Source organism: Eucalyptus grandis, chromosome 4 (genome assembly GCF_016545825.1).
Source record: "Eucalyptus grandis isolate ANBG69807.140 chromosome 4, ASM1654582v1, whole genome shotgun sequence".
Lineage (NCBI taxonomy): Eukaryota > Viridiplantae > Streptophyta > Magnoliopsida > Myrtales > Myrtaceae > Eucalyptus > Eucalyptus grandis.
In genome coordinates, this window is record NC_052615.1 from 18045070 (window position 1) to 18051069 (window position 6000).

At 41.4% G+C, this 6000-nt stretch overlaps 1 non-coding gene across 1 annotated transcript; it reads right to left on the reverse strand.

The window, feature by feature from the left end:
* Window positions 1-3491: 3491 nt before the first annotated feature.
* On the reverse strand, window positions 3492-5093 carry LOC104428586. The gene is made up of 2 exons (XR_005550208.1): window positions 4391-5093; window positions 3492-3947 (listed from the first exon to the last, which is right to left on the reverse strand). It is a non-coding gene; the product is annotated as an acyl-CoA--sterol O-acyltransferase 1 (transcript).
* Window positions 5094-6000: the final 907 nt, after the last annotated feature.

Genomic DNA, 6000 nt, shown 5'->3' on the forward strand with positions numbered 1-6000 from the left:
TATTGAATTTGATGAGCTACTCGACCATCGACCAAAAACGTATGAGCTTTTGTCACTTCTTAGCTACCCATGCACGAATATTTACTTTCCCTCCGGTTTAGGCTCCTAGTTAGGCATTAGAAAAAGTTTTTAAAAAAAAGTTCTAAATTTATTGTATCTATACCAATTCAATCATAAATCATTCAAATATATCAATTTAGTCCTAAATCTTTTCACAATTTCCCAATTGAGTTATTTTTGTCGATTTTGGCTAGCAATGATGCTTGCTATTTTACGTAATATGATCATGACTGATATCCACAATCTTTACAATTTTTTTACAAATATGTTTGAATCTTTTATTGGCCAGCAAGGGCTGTTGCCCTTGCCTAAGGCCATCATGGCCTCACACAGATCTAGGCAAGGGCTACCTTGCTTATGGCCGATGTAGCCGTAATGGCCTCACCTAGAGCCAATGTGGCCCCACCGACTTTGGGGGAGGCTAGATTTGGTGAGGAATTGGGCAAGGGTGGTGACCTTCGCCTAGTGGGTAGAGGGTCATTTGTCAAAATGAAAGGAAAAAATTAAGAAAAAAATTAAAAAATTAAAATGTTGTTAAAAAATGTTCACATCACATGTCATGTAGGATGTTTGATATTTATGTTAGCAATTTTCAAGTAAAATTGATCGAATGAATTTAATTGACAGAATAATGGACTTTATTAAAATGTGAAAAACGTTTGGCACTAAATTAACCCATCTAATTGTAATGGGTTTTAATTTTATTTATTTTTACTACTTTCCCGTCGGCTATTCATTGTATCTGAAGTACCTAGCTTTCTACAAACGGCTGATAGCCAAACCAGCCTCACCACCTAACCGAAATTATTATCAAGTGTTGTCGCGTATGGATTATGGATTATTGTAGCCATGCTTGTTTGTCATTAATTATAAAAAACTTTCTAATTTTCCCATCAAAATTTACAATATTATTTTGATTTTAAAAAATATGTGATTGGGAGTAAGTGGGTTTCTCAAATTAAGTATAAACTGGACGGCACAATTGAAAGATAGAAAATGAGATGAATAGTGAAAAATGTTACAATCAACAATTTGATTAGATTATGAAGAAACCTTTAGTTCAATTATAAAGGTTGAAACTGTAAGATTAGCATTGGCTATTGCAAGCTCCTATGGTCAGAAGCTTTATTAACTAGATGTTAAGAATGCATTTTTGCATAGAGATCTACAAAAATATAGGTGGGCCAACCATTAGAATATTATGTTTGATTCTAAATTGGTTTGAAAAAGGAGAAAGGAAATCCACGGATAAGGACACATCGCATCTAGATAATCCAATGGTTGACATTTGTCATTTTTTTTCCGTGCCCTTTTTCTTTCTATCCTTCTTTCTCTTCTTCCTTTATCCTTTCTTCTCCGTCCTCTCGAGCAAACCACCATGGTCAAAAAGGTCCAAGCACGTTGTCGCCAGGTCGTTGTCTTCCGTCACCACTACGAGCCCTCGCCATCGTGCCTCGTGCCGCCGTTGGCTCGACACTAAGAATTTCCCCAAGAGCCTCCCCGATACCTTGAGTTGAGATATTGTCTATTTTGATCCATCCATTTAAATCCCACAGTTTTTCCTTTAGCGTCCGTTGTTAAAAGACGCTTTTTGTGAGTATTTAGATAAAAGAACACTAGAAAGTGTAAAAATTTATGTATAACGCTTACTTTAATATAAAAAAATTTGTCGGCTCACTTAAATATCGAATTGGAGAAAAAAAAAACGATCATTTAAGTGCCAATAACAAGAAATTCCGACTAAATTGATTACGTGACACTTATAATTGACTTGACAATTTTTTTAAAAATTTCAGTCCACATGACATTTTCACGTGGCACGCTTGGTATTAAAGTGATAGTATTTTAATAATGATTGGCACCGAAATGATAATTTTAAATAAAATTTGACACTTAAATGATTATTATTATTATTATTTTTGGTAACCAGGAACCCCATAAGGGGATAGCCGGCGAGCGACTGTAGGACCCATCACCACAGTAACGACGCTTCTGGGATTCAAACTCCTCCCCTTTATAAGGAGGAGAGAGCCCAAGCTAGCTGCACCGCTGCGGGCGGTGGTCTTAAATAATTATTATTTATAACTTTTAAACGACATAGTTTAGGGCTCCAGCGACCTAACTCGGAGTTGGCACTTAAATAATTATTTTATTTATTTATTTATAAAGTGGCACTTAAAAGATCCGAAAAAACTACCATTGCCCGCGGTGGTCGTAATGGTTTCGCGCTTTCTCCCCCACTGAGGGGGGAGAGGTTCGAAATCCCACGTCCCTATTGCGTGACTCACCTACGGCTGGGTTTGTGTTAATGGCCCAGTTCGCCTTGAATTTACCCCATTGGCTGCCGGTTGTTTGGGAGTTTTCGGATCACAAAAAAAAAAAAAGATCCGAAAAAACTTTTGACATTGAAATGAGCGTTGTACTCAATATTTGACACTTGTAGCGTCTTTCTCCTATCTGAAATCCAAAAATGTTTCAGCTTTAGGCATGGTCCTTTCACTGTCCTAGAAGTCTTTTAAAAGTAACTTATTCAATTCCCCGTCATTTGACGGTTACCTACTTCCTACCCTTGTTTGGGCCGGGTGTGACCATAGATCTGTGGCTGTGGGACCACCATTGAGCCTATGCCAGAAATCGTGGCCTCCAACTTGGAGATGAGACTAACAGGTGGCGCGGTGGAGAGGACGGGCTGAGGGGCGCAGCTGTGGCCGTTTCAGGGGCTGCTAGGCTTGTCTTTGCAGTTGGGATGGCAATGAGTAATGAGGATGGTGGCGGAGCGCGGCGGAGTTGGCGGAGAGGGAGAGGAGACAGAAACTGGGTGTGAAGGTCTTACTTTGTGGGCATGTATTTTCAGAGAATGTGGTGGGAGTTTTGGTAATGGAGGGCATTTTTGGGAGATGTGGACTGATCTAAGCTCTCAATTGGGTTGCGGAGGTGTAAGAGGGTTGAATTTAAGATGTAAATTTACTTCTACATTCGGATTATCCTAATTCAAAAGTTAATTGAGAAGTCGCCGCCTGAAAAGTAAAAAAAAAAAGAAAATCATAAACTTGTATTTTTTTTTGGTAGAAGAAAAATCATAAACTTGTTGCCTTAGTAGTAATTCAGCTTTAAACTTTTTTAGTCTTAGATACTTTTACATCGGCACAAATTCAATCCATCGGGCTAATTTAGGCTAAAGATTAGTAACGTAGATGCCGGTCGTCGTACGTAACATGACTAGTATTGATGTTGATATTTTTTTTCTTCATTTGTATTTATTTCTTCTTTCCTTTTTCCTTTTCCATTCCCCCCCCTCTTTTCCTTCTTTCCTTTTTTTCCTCCATCATGGCCGGTGACTAAAATATCAACATCGTCAATGTTGACCATTCTACCTTACATGACTGATATTAATTGATGACAACTAGCTAAAAGAACCATTTATATCGCTATTAATCAACATCAATTATATCTCGGACGCACGTCAAGTCTACAATCAATACCATCACCTACTCGCTTTCATGATGGAGCTGTATCCCAGGACGCTCCAAGTCCTCTTCACAAAGTCCACGACCGCAGTGGCCTCGCTCCGCGCCTTGTCCTCCGCGTCGCACCACAATAGGGCCGGCAGGAACAGCCATAATGCCGTCGCGAGGATAAAACCGACCGCCATCGCTCCCGACACCGTCCTCGGCAGGTGGAATCTGCCGGCGAGTGCTTTCTTGGCTGCGATCTCGGCGGCCACGCAGAGGCCGTGCAAGAGGAAGAAGGAGGTGACCACCCACCTCGGCTCCTTACGTCCGATGTAGTAGAAAATGAGCTCGTGCATGAGCGCCGAGACCAGGAAGCAGGCAAATGATGCTGGCAGGGCGGCCCACCTCCTCCCGATCACACGGCTGGAAATGGACCTGGTTTGAGACAAGGAAGAGAACGATGCATTCAACGAGAATTACTACTCTGCGAGCCTTTTTTTTTTTTTTTTGTCTTATCATGTCCAGTAATTTTTTCTTTATGTCTAGCATTTCTTGAATTTTTTTAATGGTCAAATTGACAGTATACATTTATATTATGCAGCTGACATTCTTTTTCATGTACAAGACTTTATTTTAGGTATGAAAATATAACATAGATATGACAGGAAATGAATCTGTGGTAGTGCAGAGAAATTTTGACACTATGTGCTTTACCTCCATGTCTGTCATATTATATTTTCATGCATGCAATGAAGTCTTACGCATAAACAATGAACGCAAATTGATCCACATCAAAATGATAACAAAATTCAACTCAGTACAATGAGTGACGATGCATCTCTTTGTATCTTTAAAAAACAAAGTAAATAGTGTCTCACCTAACAGGTAAATACACGGCAGGGTGGAGTATATTGGTGACCATGAGGTTCCATCTCCTTCCCCAGAAGTCCTGCAGTGAGGTCGAGAGGTACGGCTCTTCGAATTGCGGCTCAAGCCCAATGCCGGTAAGTGCTCGGACCATGGCTCCAACCACGGCCAGGGACACCTCCAGCCCCACGTATACGTGCACCAAATACATCAAGTTGAGGATCACCGGATGAACTCGAACCTTCCTCTCGTAGGCAGGCAAAAAGGCAACTATCACCAGGCACTTGACGACGTAATTCATGGGCGATTTGAGTCCTCTCTCGTTGATCTCCGAACACGGGCCCTCTTCCTTTTGGTGCTCTCAACTGGGTTGTGAATCTTAATGGGAAGGCAGGCGACGGGAATGAAGTATGCCAAAGAGCAAGACCGGCTAGGTGACAACGGTCCTTTGCCGAAGGCAAAGAGGATGAGCTTGAAGTTGCAGAGCCAAGCGATGAAGAACGAGGTGAGGCCTCCGAGGGAGATGGTGGTGAGGCTAAGAGGGAGGATGAAGAAGAGGACGATGACCGGCGAAATGGCCAACAGCCTCTTCGTTCCGACAGGGACGGTTTTAGAGATGGTGTGGCAGTAGGTGAGCGAGATCACCACCAAGGTCCAGACCGTCATGAAGTTGCTGATCTCTCCCGCCATGTTTGGTCCCTTGGCACAGGCTAGAATAGCGAAGCTTGGGTGAAGTAGGGTCATAGAACTTTGCTGTAGCGCTCTCTCTCTCTCTCTCTCTCGCTTGAGACAAAGGCCTTAAATTCGCAATTATAGAAGCCGTTGGTAGGGCGGGCGTGGCCCGTGGGAGCCCGCGGGGCTTGTCTTGAAGACTCGGTTAAATAAATTTCACGTGCGAAATTCGTGTGGACAATGGCGGTCCAGCCATGCCTGTTTCTTAGTCAATGTCGCTTGTAATGAGGAAGAGAAAAAAGGTTGTGGAACTGGAAGATTGACCGTTTGATTTTGCTGATGTGGAGCGTGGTGAAAGGGAGTTATCAGTTTTGAATAGAAATTGCATAGTACTGACTAATATCAGACTTGGTAGTAAAAAATATGCTTTTTTATCATTTGTGTGTGCAATTGAATTTACTCGGCTTAAGAGAAAAATCCCATGTCGATTATGAATATTAACCTCCTCACACCACAGGTGAATATCATGTATTTTGTCAAGTGTCCGGTTGATCGGCTCTATCAGAGATTAATTATTGTTTATTTCTTAGGAAAAATGAAGGAGTCCGAAATTTGTGGGGTCAAACCACAAAAATCTAAGAAAAGAAGCGGAATTTGGAGACTTCAAGTCAAATTTGGTGACAGACAAAGACCCGCATGCATATTTTCAAGTCATCACGAAAGAAAAAAGAAAAAAAAGTTATTGAAGCATATTCATGAGCCGACATTTAAGTAATTTACTACTTATGTTCCAGAAGAATTGCTCTCAGATGCATTTTAACCATTAAATCTCGGAGAAAATAAGCATGAAGAGGTTTTAGGCATTCCACATAAGAGCCTTTTTCATACCGGTCCACCTTTCACAGTTTCAGTGCATTGAAACAATGGGCTTGGGGGTCGCAGCCGTGGC